We start from the raw sequence: 18358 nt of genomic DNA, 5'->3' as shown, positions 1-18358 counted from the left end.
GAATGAACTCTAGGCACGTGTGGCTCCAAGGCACCAGGTAGAAAAGCTAAAACTAACAAAACAGGGGTCACACGGCAGAGGAGAACCCAGAATGAACCTGACTAGACTCACGGAGGGGTTCCCAGAGATGCAGCGTCTCTGATGTGAACGCCAACCAGAGCTGCACAAGTTACCAGTGAAGCTCTGAAATTGGAAGCTCCGTTGTGGGCAGCAGAGCCTGGGGGGATTCCAGCACGCAGCAGAGGTGTGGGACCAGGAGAGGAGGGGCCGGGGGTCCGCAAGTGTGGCCTCCAGCCAGAGAATTCTGGCAGCCCAGACCGGGGCCCAAGTCGAGGACAAGATGGAAATAGACGAATCCGTGGAAATCCCCGAGGTGAGAGCCCTGCCTGGACGACGCACCGCCCCCCTCCCCACCCCAGGATGTGCGCTGGACCTTTAGAAAACCAAGGAGGCGCAGAATGCCTGAAAGCCTGGACACAAAAATGATGTTTCCTGCTAAGGAGCAAAAATCAGACTGGCCTTCATCCTCTCACTTCCAGAGTGCTGTGCGGAGAGACCTGAGTAGCAGCCTCCCGGCTCCCAGCAAAGCAGACCACATGTGGAATCTTCAGCACGGGGGCAGTAGCATGGGGTGCGGGTGGAACGAAGGCATTTCAGATACGCAAGGATGAAGGTTTGCCTTCCAGAGATACTCAGAGGATCGCCTGGGTATGTCCTCGAGCAACACATAGAATAAATCCAAAATGAGCCTATGTTTGCAACACAGTCAGATAATGATAGAAACATGTCAAGTGGGAAAGTGAAATGTCTTCATTGTCCCCTTCTTCTAGGACACAGTCACTAGAAAGGGTATATTCTTCCACATACTTCCTGTGTATGCGCCAACAGTTCACTCATAGGTGTTATGTTCATGAACATGTAGCTTTACAAAAAGGCTGCGTTCCACATAATATTGGCAAAATTGTTTCCGTAACTTGACATTTTGCTGTGGAAATCTGTCCTGCTTTACCTGCGAAGTTCCCTTGTTCTTTGTAAAGATTGCTTGGCTTCTGTGCATTGGAGGGCCCTAGTTTATTTGAACAGTCCCCTTAGCAAGTGTTTAGATTGCCTTTACATTTCACTATGAAAGGAGTATTGCCGCGGATATCCCTTGGACTTTGAGTCCAAGTCAGAGTATTTGCTGGACCACAGGGAGTGGGCAGCTAACTCTGCTGGACCTTGGTGCCCTCCCCCCAGCACCCTCCTCACCATTTGTCCTGTAGGTGAGGGAGCCCTGCATTTGCCCTTGGGGCAGGGAGGTGGGAGGGGAGGGGTGCTGCTACTGAAGCTGACCAGGGCTGTGATGTTTGTCCTGCAGGTGGGGCTGCCTTCTGGTGCTCTTGCCACTCGTGCCCACAGGGAAGCATCCTAATTATAGAACAAAAAGAAATTAAACTGCTCGCAGAAGCGGACTGCGGCGTTTTTAATGTTTATGACGAGACAGCCCAGATCTACGTTGCCTTACCTTCCAGACTGTAAAACTCAGATAACTTTGTGATCCACTATTCTTCAGAAGAAAAAAGCAAAGATTCTATTTGACCATCTTTTTTGAAATCTTTATAATTTCATCCTTTGAAAATAAGTCTTTGAGAATTTCCAACAATGTGCATCCAGTCAGTGTATTTCAGGAGAGAAGAAATAATTTAGGTTTCAACTTTTAGTTTTGTTTTTCCATCTCTTCCTTCAAAAAAAAAGGGGGAAAAAAGGGGGGGGATCGCTCTTGATCCAAAGAGAACAAATGGAGAACTATATGATGATTTTGCAGAATTAATGAGCATTTCAGATGGCATTGGCCCCTATGGTCCTGTGCACACTGGTGCTTAATCTCCAGGGCTAAAGCCCAGTGATGATGGGAGTGAGGGGTATTCAGTCTGTTGGGCAAGGGAGGGAGGGTCACTCCTGGGCTTTTGGCTGTGTCTCCTCCAGTGTGCGGGGTGACAGATCCCGGTTGGTAGTGAATCAGAGTGCCTCTCTCCCCAGGCAGAAACTGGGGTGGCGTTGGGGAGTAAAGTGGGTAGGTTTGCACAGTCAGGCTCCTGAGCTGGGGACGGCTCCAACATGCTTGGTGGGAGTGGCCAACCCAGAGCAAAGGCGATCAGCACAAGGCACAGACAAGGCACAGCAGACCCGCTATGGCCCAGATTGCCCTCCCTTTCAGCTCAAAGCAAAGCACTAGGCCCTGTAGCAGGTTCCGTCTTCAGAGCACTGGTAAGCTGGGACTTGCTCTGGAAGGGGAGCGAACACCGGCAGGGAGGGATCAGCAGATGACGCTCTGCCTTCAGAGATTTTTATTTCATGCATCCTTTTAGAGGTGAAGTGCACTCACACGTTCCTCTCAGCACAGAGGGTTCAGGGATGCAGCAACCTTAATGGTCACACAGGGGTAATGAAACCCAGACGGAGAGCAAGCCCCTGTCTGGTTGCCATCCTTTGGGGATCTCTAAGTGGGCTGTCTCAACTTCTTCCTACGGAGGCTCCCCTGGTCTACAAGTACAGATGTGCGGTTGATTGGTGGTCCAGTGTACATCAGCCAGAGCTTTGCTTTGTCGGCATTATTAAAAGTTAATTTGTTTCTTTGTGTAAATGCTTATTCTACTGGAAGGGAGCTTCTTGGTTGTTACTATAGTCTTACGTAAGCAGAGGAAGCACTCTCAATACCTTGAAAACGTGATGCTTGATACTTCTGCTTGATACTAAACCTGTCAGAAAATCAGAGGGATTTTAAAGGGTGGGTGTTCCCAGAACTGACAGTGGCTGCAAGGTGCTGAGCAGGCCCTGTGTGTGTGTGTCCAGGGTGGTACTGTGTCTCATTTCAGACCCCCTTTCAGCCCAAGGTCATAGATGGCAAAGGTGGACTGATCTCAGAGTATCACCTAGAATGTGAGGTGCAGGAGGCAGGGTTGGCCCCATCTGAGGACCCTGGGCTGGTGTCCGGGAGTGGACAGCTTGAGGTCATGTCTGAGTTTGGCCAGAGGTCAGGAGTAAAGAAGTGTTTTAGGAGCCTAGATTTCAAGACCAAGGACAGCAAACTCCAGGTCTGGGAGGCAGGAGGTCAGCAAAGCAGGAAGGAAGGGGGTGTAGCCAGGTGATCCTGGCCAAGATCCTGGAGGCAGCCTGGTGACAAGGCCGGAGGAATGAAAGGGTAGGGTGATGCCACACCAGCCCTCACTGCTCCTGGGCCATGTGGCATGGGGCATCCCTCCCCGCTTCCCACGGTTTCCTTATTTACTGCTCCAGCATTGGCTGGAGTCCGAGCTCAGTGCTGAGGAGTCAGGCAGCCTTGACAAGGGTTCACAGCCAGGCCCGAGTTGGAACCCAGGTGCCCCAACTCCGGACAGGACTCCCATCCCAGCCGCCAGTCCCCGAGGTGCCCAGGCTCCCAGCCTTGGCCGTGCTGCTCTGCCCTTAAGCCTGGCACCCAGGCAGGTTCTCGTGTTCTCCTGCTCCAAGTTCCCAGTCCCAGGTAAGGCCTTTCCCGACTTCTGAATCTCCACCTTCAGTCACACCAGATCCTTCCCCTTCTGCCTCCAAAGTGTTCCCCGGCCTCAGCCTCCATCCCTGCAGTGTCTGGCGGCTCCTGGGGCGATCTCGCTCATAGGAGCTGCTCTCTGTCTGCCTTCCCTGTCCTTCCTCTGCCCTACTTTCCCCTCTGCTGCTTGCTCTAACCCAGTCTCTCCATTGGCCAGATTTTCCAAAGCACTGACAAGCTAAATGCTCCTCTAAGAAGCAGCAGTGACGTCCCCTTTGCCCCAACTCTCCAATGTAGCCTTCCTGTCCTTGTTCCGGCTCTTGTTGGGTAGGCTGCTGGAGCCCCCAGAGGAGGAATCCCAAGCTGGGTCAGAGCTCCCTGGAGCCAGGCCATGGTTGACTGGTAATGCCTGCCAGGGACACAGACATGGCGAGTCGGGGTGGGCCAGTCTATCCTTGTCTCTCTCGGACTACTTGTGGTCACTTGAATGTCCTGTGTGCTGTTGTGTGAGTTTTGCAAATGTTCCTTTCATTTCGTGGGCTGCTCTTCCCTTATTGGATCGCCTTGCAAACTCTTACTTGCCCTTCAAGACTCTGTTCTGCAAAGTCACTCCTTTGAGACTTCAACTGACCCCACTAAATGTTTTATCCCGGTTGCTGCCATAAGCCTTTGTATATCTATCTCTTGGCCCTCCCTTCCTGTCTTATAACTGTCCCCCACCCCTCCCTGTAGTTTCTGTGAGTCTCAGAGAGCAGAGGAGGTTTTAGAAATTGCATATCCCCAGTACCTGGCACATAATCAATTTTCAAAATGAGTGTTGAATTTTAGAAATCTATGTCATTTATATCTCCTTTAAAATCAGCACAGGTTGGCACAGTTACACAGAGTTCATACCTCATTGTATAATTGCATCTTTTACCCAGCTCAACTCTTAGGAAAGACTAAGGGGAAAGAAATTAAAATAAAAGGAGAGCAGGAATTTGACTAAGGAGAAGTGAACTTCCAGGTAGGTTCTGCCCTTCCCTTGGCTTCAGCTCATCTGCGATAAGCAAGCACCTGCTGTGTGCCCACCCTGTGATGGTGGCTTCTGTTCTTCTGTGACACAGTGTCTTGGGCGACGAGCACTGATGCCTTGTCCTGGTCTCAGGGTTCCGGGGGTGTGGTGCTGTGGGAACGGGAGTGGGCTGGACCCCAGGTGACATGGGCATGAGCACCAGGCACCCCTAAACAGGTGGAGCTTGCTCATGCACAGAGTGAAGGAGGCGATGCAGGCACAGCTAATCCAGACTGGGCACTCACTGTTTTCACCCCTTTTGTCGCACACTTTCTATGGATTAGCCCATTTAATCCTCAGGACGGCTCCACCAGGGAGGCCTATTACTCTCCCCATTTTATGGATGCAGACTGAGGCTCAGGTTGATGGAACTGCTCTGTCTTCTTTCTGAAATGCAGCATGTAGAATGGTTTTGGCAACCACGTGGAGGTCACTGTCATTCATTCTTTCGGCAAGTCGTTACCAGTCAGCTTTCTTTGGTTGGGGGTCAGGTGCACAGGTCTCAGAGTCCAAGGGGGACAGGCGCTCAGGAAGTGGCCTCAGCCCTGGGCAGTTACTCCTATCTGTGCTCTCACACCTCCTCACAACCCCTCTAAGTGTTTGCTCCAGGATTTTCCCCATTCTGCCTTAACACACACTTAATGCTGTGCACATCTGTCCTCATCATAGGGGAGAAAGTTTTTTGAAAACAAGGACTATATGCTTTTCATCTGTGTCTGGCATGATGCAGAATAGACCACATGTAGTTTCAGAATCAGATGACAAATTTAACTCTATCACTGCAGGTGTGATTTTGAGGGCATTTGGGGGAATACTGTCTTCTCCAGGAAGTAAATCAGTATCACATACATTTATTGAGCACCGGCCGTGGGCCGGACCCTGGGGTATACAAGGAGGTGAATACCACATCATCCCCACCCCTCAGAAGGTCACAGCTAGAAAGGAAAACAAGTGGTTCTTTCTAGTCTGTGTTGAAGGATCTCTGTTTCTGAGGTGTTGGATGAATATGCATACCAGGCATCCAGGCAAAAGCTTCTACAGATTTTTCACGTAGCAAAGACCAAGTACCAATAGCTGGATCCTGGTCAGTAGATTTTGTAGCTGCTAAGGGGAGACTGTCTGGGGGAAGTTGCCGTGGGTGGGTAGGTGATGTGGGAGAGAAGGAAAGAGCTCGGATTATGATGGGTGGGGAGGATCCTGGGTGACCAGACCCTGATCTTGCTTCAAGTGCTCAGGAGAATTTGCCATGCTGCGGGGCTGCTGGGTGGGGCTGCATACCATGCTGACCAAAGTGAAGTGTGATTTTGAGTCCAGACCACAGGTGAAGCCTGTCTGTGCGACATTGGGTACGTGACTTAATCTCTCTGTGCCACAACATCCTCATCTGTAAAATGGGATTGGATCACGCTCCTACCTTCGGGGCTTAAGGAGATGGTCATGTGCGTGAATCCGTGGCTGGTGCTGGCTCAGTGGCTGACCCGTATCCAGACAGCTGTCCTTACTGATAGGCTACGGTGTCACTAGTGCCTGGCAGCCCATCATTCCCACAGCCGGCTGATCCTCAGTTACCTGGGGAACTGGGACAAGGTACTGATCATCCACTCTGCAGCCGTGGTGGAAGTAGATCTCTGTATGCTAACATGGCGCGATTTCTGGAGTGTGTAACTGGATGAGGAAGCAAAGTGCCGTTGAGTGTGTAGGGGTTTCTACTTGTGCAGAATAGTGGCCAGATACAGGTACATGCTTGTTCATACATGTTCACACTGTTTCCGGAAGGATCCACATGGAACTGTCACAAAGGAGCCCACAGGAATAGGGGACTGGGATTGGGTTGGAGGGGCGGCTTTAACGACTTTACATTATAACTGAAGAGCTCATCTAAATACAGTTTCCTGGATCCTGTTTCCAGAATTCTGACCCTATCGTTTTCAAGTGGAATCTGGGAATGTGTTTTTTTACAAAGTTCCTTCCCTAAGTGGAGTGTATGACCCACTGGCCTCTGGAGCCCCTGCTTTAGGGGTAAGGGTTGCCGGACAGTGGTTTGGAATCAGCAGCTGCTCTTGCAGGTAGCAGTTTGCATTCTTGTGTTTGTAGAAAGGAAACTGAGGCTGCTGCTTTAACAAACCTGACATCATTCCCAAGCCCCTTCTCCCTTCTCTGTCTGCCTCAGAGGCTGAAAAGTGAATGTCCACTTTCTCAGAATCCTAAGCATTTAGAAGTGGCCGTATATAAGAAACACAAGTGTTTTGGGCAATTGCTGCAAAACTTTGGCTTTTGGGAGAGAAAGGACTTATTTAGATACTTCCCTTTCCTTTTCTTTCTGGCCTTGACCATCTACATGATGGCTGGAGTTGTGGCAGCCATTTTGTACTCATGAAGGAAGGCAAAGGAAATTGCAGAGACCCCAGCCCTGATATCCTTAGACCTGTGGAATGATGTCAGCAGTCACTTTTGTAGACTTCTTGTCGCGCAGGTAAAATTAGCCTTTACTGAAGTTGAGTAGGTTTTCTGCTATTTCTAGCAGATAGGGGCCTAAGATGTGGGCACTGAATTAGGGAAGCAGTAGATTTGGGTCCTCGCCCTGGTTATTTTGGATATGCTGAGTGGCCTCAGGCAGGTGTTTTCCTCTCAACCTCTAAAGTGTGGCGGTGGGGACTTGAAGACACCACCCATCCTTCATGACTTAGGCTGTTTGTAAAATAACTCAGGGGTGATGCTGCCCTTCTTCATCTGAGAAGCACCTTCTAGATCCATTAGGTTCACTTGGTGGCAAACAAGAGAAAGCTGCTTTGCCAGGTTAGGCAGGAAGATAGTTTATTTGAAGAATAGCAGGGACTACACTGAATTAATCGAGCCACCGTTGGAGGACTGACCTGGGGAAGGACAGACTCAGCACAGATGCGACGGTCCAGGGCAGGGGTTCCGGACCGACGGCCAGCTGTCTGTGTTGTAAATACACTGGAAGAGAGCCGCCCCCATTTGTCCATGTGTGGCCAGTAGCTGCCTTCACGAGGGCAGAGTTCTGACAGGGGCACACACTGCGAAGCTGCAAACAGCTAATCATCTGACCCTTTACTGACAAAGGTTTGCTACCCCTGACCTAGGGGGTTGAACCCACCCCTGAGTCTCAACAGGAAATGCAAAGGAGGAAGGAAGATCAGGCCCCACTCCAGTGCCCCCTGTGCATGCGGGGCCTGGGGGGGGTCCACCCTGGGGCTCCCGCATGGCGCCCCCTCAGTCCCTGCCCCTTCTTACATCTGCTGCTGCTTTGTTGTCATAAGCCGACTGCTACCTGAGGAGACATGGTGTGTCCTTCTGTTTGTTCCCTGCCGCCCACTTGGAAGTGGCAAGGGCACCCGCCTGGCCCCTTCCCCCCTGTGCACCCTCAGCCCCTGGAATGGGTCTGGCATGGAGCAGGTGTCAGTGAGTACAGTGAATATTTGTTGAACAAATAACTAAGTTCTAGCTGTTCTTTAGCTACACTGCCCCATTTCCCACGACCAGGAGAGAGTCTGTCTGGTCTCATTCGGATCATGTTTGGTTTGCAAACCATCACTTTGGTTTACAAAGATGAGCACATCAGGAGAGAGACAAGTCCCCCGAGGAAGCTAAGTTGCTGTTATAAAGGAGGGAGCAGTAGGTGATGGATGCGGAGAGTCTGTAAAACGACAAAGATCGACGATAGAGGAACTTGGTCTTTGGGAATTGCTTGCACATGGCTGCCCTGTGACAATTTCTTATTGTGTTCTTAGGTAACCGGCCGTGAGGTGGTGTCTTCCTTCCTTCTAAGGGCAGGGAGGCTGGGTACCTACCTAACACTTCTTGGTCTCCCATGGTGGGGAGAACCCTCCGTGCCTAGCACACTGCCTAGCAGAGATGAGGGACTAAGCCAATAGTTTGGGCAGAGATGAGGGGCTCAGCCAATAGTTTGGGCTTGGTGCATTTTAATAGTGACAGGATTGTGCATGCATTTATGTGTCAGCCTTTTGAGCTGAGAAGGCAGAGTTCTGGGGAAAACAACAGGTTGGAACCTCATTATAATCCAAGACATGTCTAGCTGGTGTATGACTCCATCTGCAATGACTGTTTGGATAAAAGTATTCCATACTGGAGGCTCCATTCTTTTTGAATGTACAGATTAATCAATACCATGATTATTTCCAGAAAGCTCCTTGCTGAAGTTTTGTAATGGTGTGTGTAGGCTTTACAGCTACAAAACGTGATCTTCTCGGTGAAAGAAGATGAATAGCTTCAGAGAGAAAGGTATTTCTCCATTCCTGCCCCTGGAAAACATGACCAGATGATGAAGGAAAATGACTCGTGACCTGTCTCTACCTCCTGCGAAATAGTCCACTTCTTGAGCATTTTATTCAGCCAGAGTCAACCTGGCACAGTGCATTAACACCACAAGCTTCTTGTGATGTTTTCTGGCTGATCATACTTTCCTCCTAAGTTCTCTGTAGAACTAAAGCAGTAACAAGGAAAACAGGGCATTTCTTTGCTCCTAAAAATGCTCTCACTGTCTGATTTCTTGAACTGAGCAGAATCTTCTTAGTTTACATGATGATCTCCAGGGAAGGGTGGGATGGGGCATCTTAAAGCTCATGATTTAGACAGCCGGACTCGGAAAATTGGGTCGAGACTACGGGCCCAGCAATAGGCCAGAAGTCAGGAAACCTGGCTGCTCATCAGCCACAGGGCCTTGGGCACCAGCGTCCTGTCAGTTTTCTGTCAGCGGAGCAGGGGTAGCATGGTTCCTTGTGTGTTGGGGAGCCGCGTCCCTGGCCTCTACCCACTGGCCAGTAGCAACCCCCGGTTGTGACTCCAGGCATCTGCCGATGTCCCTGGAGCCGGAGGGCAGTGTTGGCCCTGCCGCTGACCTTGCAGTCGAGATGGCGTGGTGATAGGTGTAGAGGAGGGAGTTCAGGGTCTGTCATGCCCTCCATGTCCTGCAGCTCCTACTTATTTCCAGGGCCCCTTCGTCTCCACCTGAGAAGCCATCCTGTGTTCCTTCTGAAAGAGGCCACAGACGGAACATGTCCTTACCCAGCTTTGTGATGTCTACGTTTTCACTGAGGAGTGACACACAGACAGAAGTGCACACATTGGAGGTTCACAGCGTGGTGAATTTTCACGGGGCAAACAACCCCTGTGAATGTAACTAGCACCCCAATCAAGCAGCAGGTTTGGAACAGGAGCAGCACCCCTCCACACCCCAAATTCACCACTGTCCTGACTTCAAACATCACAGATTGGTTTTGCCTGCTTTGTTGATCTTCATAACACGGGCTCATAAAGAAGAATATGTTGTTTTTCCACCTGGCTCCTTTCCCTCTACGGTACTTGTGTCAAGTTCACTTGTGTTATCGTGTGTACGTCTAGCTTGTTTGTTTTCATCAGCTAGCATTCCGTCACCTGAAAACACAGCAACTTATTGATTGATTCCATTGGCCGGGGGCTTTTGGGCAGCCTCCAGCTTGGGGATCATAAGTTGCGCTGTGAACATTTTATCCGTGTCTTTTGGCGAATGTGTGTAATTATTTCTGTTGGGTATGTACCCAAGACTGGAGTTAATGGCAGTATAAAGCACATGACTAAACAAACAATCGTCTTACTGTTTAGTGTGGTGAGTGAGGGTGTCTGAGGCAGGATGCTTCACCGGTGGTGGTTATGGAGAATGTTGTCTTTGAGAAAGCCAAAAGGGCGAGCAGGAGACAACCATTCGTACACAGGAGCAATGCCAAGCAGAGGAGACAACCTGTGCAAAGGCCCTGAGGCAGGGCTGAGCCCACTGTTTTCCAGGAAGTGAAGGAAATTGACTGAACGTGTCTGGGAGAAGTATGTATGAGGACCAGGTCATGCGGGGCTGTGAAGTGGGCAGGAGGGGCTTGGGAAGGGCAGTGGGGGATCATTGCAGGGTTTGAAACAAGGGAGGGAGCATAATGTGGCAAGTGTTTTAGGTTTGTTCCTCTTTCTGCAATGTCAAGACTATACTGGAGGGACTGGCGTGGAGGTAAAGGGACCATTTGGAGAATGTCTGAGAGGCTGGCAGTGATGGCAGCCCAGATGAGGGTGATGGAAAGGCAGTGTATGCATTAGAAGTACAAATACAGCAGTCATAAGAAAGCACTGTTATTACTATAGCAACTAGTACTTGTTGGTTCCCCACTGTGTGCGAGGCAATGTGCTAGCTGTCTCATCTGTGCTTAATACCTGATACAACCCCATGAGGTAGGTACCCGCTATCATCCACATCTTATGGCTCAGAAGACAGAGGCTTATAGAAATTACTGCTGCATCTGTCATTGATACAAGTGTTACTGAATCTGAGAGAGTCGGCCTTGCCAGCCTGTATCACTGACACGGTGGGATCTGGACTCATGGGGTCATGAGAGGCCCCATCCTGTCGCTTACCAGCGTCACGGTGCACGCGCCCATGGTCTCCCAGCTGCTTTTCCCCAGTGGGGCTGGGATTGGAGGTGAATTTGTTCTCAGGTCATATACAGTTTTTGTAAATGCAGAAGCAGTGCTCAAATTTGCATCATTACTAGAGAAGATAAACCACCAGTCCCAACAGACTCAGTGCAGTTTTCTTCTGGAAAAACAGGCTCCAGAACAGGAACAGGTGTTTCATCCAGAGACTCTTGTACCCGGAGAATCCCAGAGGGAGCACAACCAGGAGTTCCTTTTTCCTGAAACTAGATGGAACATCGCAGCTTGGGTTTGAGGTCTGCTCTGCCCCCCCAACCCCCGTCCATTATAGCCTCCGGTATATTCTGAGGCTTCATTAGTCATGGGGTACTGGCGGTGCCCAGATGCACTGTGCCCTTCCCACCTTCCTAGGGCGTTTGGGAAGTGAAGTGGCCACTCCTCACTCCTGCCTTCTCTGCAGACCTTGCCTTGACCAAAGCCACCCCTGATGTCTCCCCCACCCCGTCTCCTCCCTGCTTCTCCTCGTCTCCCTTTGTGCTCTGCCCGTGGATAATCGCCAGCATTTAGGAAGTGCTTACTCTGTGAAAACACTGTTTTAAGAGCACTGAAAGCGCTGCTTCGTTGGGCCCTCCCTCACAAGACGAGTTGTCATCACGCTCCATTGCCAGACGAGGAGACTGAGGTCCAGAGAGCTTTCAGAAATTGGCCGAGGCCGTCACGCTGGCGAGAGGTGCCCTGGGACTGAGCCCACATCTGTCCACCCTGCTGCTGCCTGCCTGTGAGTTCATCTGCCTTCTCAGTGAGGTTGGGCCCCTTCATTCCTGACCCTCGTTAGTGTGGTGCTGGGCATGTCGTGGGCCCCCGGTATATACTTGCTGACTTAAGCTGAGAGCTGGAGAATGTTTGGTTGCCATGGGATGTTTGAGCTCTACTGGAAATGACCCCATGGAATCCCATGACCATGACCTGATGTGGTGGCTGCACACTGAGCTTAGAAAATTCTGCTTCTGACAATGACAGCAGTACGTCATGGCTGAGCGTTTGTTTTGTGCCAAACACTGCAGAGCGCTTTAGGGTCGTGTCCCCAACTCCTCATCCCAGTCCTCTGTGCAGCCGTCCCGCTCACCACAGCTCAGAAAGCTACAGTGAAGGGCATCGCCGGGTGGCGGAGGCTGTACCCCCCTGGCCTGTCAGCATTGCCATCGCGGTCTGCACCATCGAATGCCTGGGGAAAGGTCGCCCCCCGGGGCAGCGGCTGAGGATGGACCACAGACGATCCAGTCGTATGTGATCACTACCTTTCACTTCCCTTGTTCCATCATCAAAAAGGCAAGTGGCACTCTGGCCATTTGGTGTCACAAGTTCTGTTATCTTTCATTATTCTGTGTTTGAGTCCCAAATAAGAAGGAGGAAAGGAGCTGGAGGAAGCAGGGAAATGTGCTCAGTGGTCTCAGATCTCCAGATGTCCTCCCGGTTAGGGGGCTCACCAGGCTGGCTAGGGAGGAGGCAGGTGCGGTGGTTTGGGGAGGTGACGTCTACCGGCCAGGATCTGCGGGCATGTCCTTGCATTAGAGTGGGGACGTTTCTAGGTCAGATCCCACGTGTATCCAAGGACTGGGGGTTTGTAGAGGTGGCATTGTCTGGGTCTGTGTGTGGGAGACACCTGTGTGGTCGTGAGTGTGACTGGAAGTACTCACTCCGTGGGCCTGGAACGTTGGTCTGGACCCAGCTGAGGGTCAAGGGAGTGGCCCCAAAACTCCACTTCCTCGCTGTCACAGGGGACTGGGAGCTGGAAGCACATGGACCACCAAGAGGTCCCATGTAGGGACGGATTGTGAGAGCTCGCTCCATGCCCCTCCGCAAGCTAGCCACTTTGTAATGAGGAGCAGTAACCGGATGAAGCAGCTGGGAAAGGGCAGTGGCCTCTGAGCCCGGCCTTGGAGCCAGGCTTGTGTGGCCTCTGTCTGTTGCCTGTGTCTGTTCTCCGGAGCATCCTGGGTGTGCCGTCACCTGCTGTTCTGGGCTGATGTGAATCTCCAAAGCACTGCTGTATCACCCCTGACTGGAAGGAGCCCCAGACCTGAGGCCAGCCAGGCCCTGGGCTGCACGTGGAGATTTACCCGTTCAATGCTGGCATGGCCTTCTTTGTCCATTGGCCACTCCCCCGCCCCCCCTGCCCCCCTGCACCTGCTTTGCTGCCTCACCACTGTGAACTAGAGGCAGTTTGGTCCTGGAATGGACCTTTGACAGCTGTGGACTGCAAGAGGTTGGTGTCAGACTCCACATTGTTCAGTAGGAACCTTGGGTGAATTACTCATCCTCTTTGAGCTCCAAGGCTTGTCTCTGCTGATTCGGGAGGAAGCTAGCATTGCTGAACTGGGGATGAAGAACATGATCATGATGGTGACTCTAGTAAGTGACATTTAGTTTAGACTCACTATGTGCTAGGCACTCTGTTAAGCACCTTTTATATATTTGTGTATATATACATACACGTAACCTGAACAGACTTTCAGAATCACCCAGGAATTAATATCCTAATTTTCTAGATAAAGAATCAGTGCTAAGAGGGGTTCAATACCTTGCTTCTGTCACTAAATACTAGAAAGAAGCTATAATGAGTTAAGTGGTGATCCTCCGGAAGGTATGGCCACCAGGAACCTGGGAATGTGACCTTAGGTGGGTTTTTGCAGATGTCATTGAGTTAAGGGTCTTGAGATGAGATCATCCTGAACTATCCAGGTGGGCCCTGAATCCAGTGACCCCTGTCGTAATGACAGAAGAGAAGGCAGAGAGACACACAGAGATGAGGGCCACATGCAGGTGGAGACAGGATGGGAGTGATGCAGCCACCAGCCCGGGGGCCTGGAGCCACCAGAAGCTGGGGGAGAGCAAGAAGACATTCTCCCTTGGAGTCTGCATCCCTGTTGACATCTTGATTTCAGACTTCCAGCCTCCAGAACTGGGAGAGAATACAATTCTATTGTTTCATACCACCCTGTCTATGGTCCTTTGTTGCAACAGCCTCAGGAGACTAAGACAGAGGCGCAGCCAGGACTGAATCTCAGACCATCTTCTTTTGGGAGGTGATGTACATCTGTCAGACATGTAGCTCATGCTCAGTTATGTCTCAGTCTCTGTGCGTGAGTCTTGCTAGTTGTCTAGGGAGACTTCTCCCCTTGATGTGCTCTCTGATGCTCTGGAAGACTGGGAACTCTTCCACAATGAGATGAATCCTATTCGTTGTCCATTGCACACCTGAGGTCACAGCTGTCGGCACACGAGGAGACCCTGTGTGCAGAAGTGGGACATGGCAGCGTTGCCGCCAGGAGACCTGTTTCTGTCTCCACCTTGACCAACCCAGAGACTTAGGTTTGGAGGTTTCATCTGGGTTTTTGGTCAAGCATGGCCGAGAAAAGTGTTGGAGTCAGCCAGACCTGGCTGCTGCTTCTGGCAAGTTCTGAGATGCTCCTTGGTGTTAGGGAGTGGGCCTTGAGGTTGTGCAGGTAAAGCACTGAGCACAGAGCCCAGAATAGGAGAAACAAAAGTATTTAATAATATAGTATATATTCACATATTTGTGTGCATATAAAAATATATGGGTATTCATAACATATAAATAAATATGTAGAGCAGAAGAGTATTGGAAACATTGATTTTAAAACTTTTTAAAATTTTTTATTGTTATGTTAATCAGCATACATTACATCATTAGCTTTTGATGTAGTGTTCCATGATTCACTGTTTTACAAACTGTTTTTAATCACAAAAGTTACACTGTTAATAATGAAGATTTAAATTTTTGAAATAAGATATACAACTAGGAGAAGGGTACATATAAAACTAGTTAGAAATAAACACAGTGAATATTTAGTGTATAGTTTTTGCATATTTTCTCTTTCCTGTATTTTTCCTTAAAATGTGGATCTTATTGAACATAATGTTTTGAACCCTTCTTAAACAATGTACTGTGAATGTTTTCCCCCGTGGTTAAACATTTGTCTTCAAAGTCGTGTTTAATGGCTCATTATGTTCTGTGTGGGAGTTTCTGTGGGGCTCCGATGGACTGACTGATGCCTACCGATGTGGGGAGAGAGAGAAGGCTTTTTGATGGCAGACTGTGCAGAAACTGTCTAGCGGAGATGGTGAGAGGCGGGGTGGGCGAGCTCCCAGCGGCTCCCCCAGGATGCACAGCTGCTGGGGCCTCTCTGTCCTGCCAAAGCGTTGCTCCTGTTCACATCCCCATATTCCCCTGGCATGGTGTCAGACTGCCCTCGGCTCACGGCTTTTCCGGCAAGGTACTGTCGAAGTACACATTTTGCTGACCTGACTGTGGGGAAGTTATATCTTATTACTTCATTTGCATTTTCCATGTTGCTCAGAAATGTGAGCATAGTTCTCCCGCTTCCCCTCTGTCACCTGCTGGTGTTCCTATTGGCCTGGGTGCATTTTTCTCATTAATTTTTAGTTCTAATGTTTTTTAGATTTTATTTATTTGAGAGAGAGAGAGACAGAGATACTGAGAGAGAGCAAAAGTGGGGAGGAGAGGGAGAAGCAGGCTCCCCGCAGAGCAGGGAGCCCAACATGGGACTCGATCCCAGGACCCCAGGATCATGACCCAAGCTGAAGGCAGATGCCCAATCGACTGAGCCACCCAGGTGCCCAAGTTTTAGTTCTTTTTGTAGTCTAGATGCTATTTTTTGTTCACTGTGTTGCATTCCAAAGACTTTTTTTTTTAGACTACAGCTTGTCTTTCATGTGGCTTATGGTGTCTTATGTCAAAGATTTTGAAGTTAACCTAGTCCCACTTTCCCATCTTTTCTCTTATGGCTTGTGCTTTGGGTGTCTTGTTTATGAAGTGCATACCTGCTCCCGCTCTGTAGAGTCCCCTGTATTATATAGAGCACTGTGCTGGTAGGCCACAGTACCTAGCGACTCTGTGACTTGGGTGAGACCTCTCTCTGGACCCCACTTTCTCCTTTATAAAATGGGGATAATAGTGTTGGCTTCATTGTTTTTCAGATTTAGTGTAATCTCCTTGAAAGAGTGCCCAGTGCCTGAAAATCACCCAGGAAACATGAGGTGATCATTGTTGTCCCAGAAATTTTGCTTTTCCTTTTAACATTCACGTGTTAACTCCATGTGGAATTTAGTTCTGGTGCAGGATGGACATCCGTATGGCTGGCTTGCTGTCCCTGCACCAGTAATTGACCAATCCATCTTTTCACCCTGAGATAGTAACACTACTTCTGTCCCATAGCAGCTTCCCAGATGGTCGTCTCTGTGCTCTCCTGTTCCAAGGTCTACTTTTCTATCCTTAGGACAATAATGTGTCTTAAGTTAGTGTGGTCTTAACTGATGAGGACAGAGTTCAGTACCTCCTTTACATTCTTCTCCAAAATTGTCAGGGCCAGTTTTCTCATTTATTTATCCATGTGGATTTCAGGAACAGCTTATTAAGCTTCACGAGGACCCTAAGACTAACATGCGACCACAGGACCTTTTCTCCCAGACACACCACACGGCTCCCATGAGAACATTTCCTGGGCATTTCTGTTTGCGTAATAAGTTCTTGATTTTGAAGATGTTCAGTTTAGTAAACCTTCCTGTGTATCTACCCCAGCAGCTGCGTGTTTCTGGTGTAGACACTGAGGCTGTGCTCTGAGGCCAGCGTGGTTGACCCTTTCAGACCGTTCCTGAAGTTCACCTTCGCCAAGGAATTTTAAAGCTTTGGCTTCTCAGAGGTGATCTCCAGTTTTGGAGCATGTTGGGGACTTCCTTCCAGGCCAGGCCAAATGTGGCTTTGCCAACAATACCTGGTTATCAGCGGGGTTCTTTTTCGGCCTAGTCTCAGGTTGACCACTGGGCCTTTGTCTTGCTCAGCCACGTTTCTGACATTTTTCTTCTTCCCATCTTTTCACATCCATCTTTTCTGATGTTATTTCAGCTCCTTTAAGCAGCATATGGGTGGATGAATCCTATCTCAAAATCTGTCTTTTAACTGTAGTATTTTATCCGTTTACATTTACTGTGATGACTGATGAATTCAGACCTAGTTCCAACAACAGTATTTTGTACTCTCTATTTATTGCAGTTTTCTTTGACATTTTTTTCCCTTCTTTTCAGTCTCCTAGCACAGACTGAGTAACTGATCAAAGTTCCTTTATTCCCTTTACTTTTGCTGCTGGTATGGAAGTCCCCCATTCAAGTGCAGTTCTTTTCATGGCCGACCGTAAGCTTTGACGTGCACACTTGCTTTAGTGAACTCTGGACCTCAGGACTGTGCCTGCTACCCCCCCCCCGCCCCCAACAGCGTGAAGACATTGAAACCTTGCAGTTTGACCACTTACTCTATTTTCTAACATGCTGTTTTCAGTATTTTACTTTGGCCTTATCTTTAAACCTCCCTAAATTAGTAATCCTGGTTATTTTTATTACAAGAACTAGTTCTCCATATGTTTACTGGTATTTTGATCCCTGCCTCTTGATTCTCTGCCTTTGCTACTCATTTCTTATTGGTCAACAGCTTCTTTCCAAAAGTCTTTAATGCTGTGAGTGGTAACATTTCTTTCAATCTTTATTTGTCTGAGAATGTTTTAATTTTGTCTTTACTTTTGAACAATAGTTTATTGTAATGTAGAATTTTAGATTTTCTTTCCTCATAAGTCCGTAAAGATATCGTTCCATTCCCGTGGGCTTTTATTATGGCTGAGGAGAAGTTGCTCTCTGCTCTGATTATTGTTTCTTTGTAGAGAATCACTTGCTCCTCGGCTGCTATTACACTTTTCTCTTTTTCTTGGGCAATATTCATTTTACTATGTTGCATCTGGTAATGGGTACATTTCACCTGTTTTCTGTGTTGAGTTTGTGTACATCCCGGTGGGTGTAGACTTGGGTTAGAATTTCTAGCAAGGCTTGCTTTCTTCATTCACAGCCAAGCTACACTAAGCTCTCTTGCTGTTTCCCTGGCCTAGCAGAAGTGAAATTGCTGGAGCAAGGTGTCTGAGGAAGTTCAAGACACATTGTCACATTGCCCTCCAATTAAAATACTACTCTCACCACGAGTTCATAAACACAATTTCCCAGTTTTCTTGTTAACCTGGACAAGTGGTTTTCAACTGGGGGCAATTTTGCTGCCCAGGAGACATTTTGCAATGTCTGGAGACATTTTTGGTTATCTCAACTGGGGATGGGGTACTACTGGAATCTAGTATGAAGAGGCTGGGATGCTGCTGAGCATCCTTCAAGCACAGGAACCTCTCCCGCAAACAAAGGGTAGCCCAACTCTAACGTCAGTTGTGCAGAGGTCGAGAAGCTCTGCTCTAGATCAAAGCCTCTTGAGGGCAAGGACTCAGATGGACTAA

The sequence above is a fragment of the Eumetopias jubatus genome, unplaced genomic scaffold, assembly GCF_037043125.1.
Source record: "Eumetopias jubatus isolate StellerSeaLion01/CBP00866 unplaced genomic scaffold, mEumJub1_p1.0 scaffold_66, whole genome shotgun sequence".
NCBI lineage: Eukaryota > Metazoa > Chordata > Mammalia > Carnivora > Otariidae > Eumetopias > Eumetopias jubatus.
The sequence above is the reverse complement of the archived record's forward strand: the minus strand, read 5'-3'. Positions refer to the sequence as shown.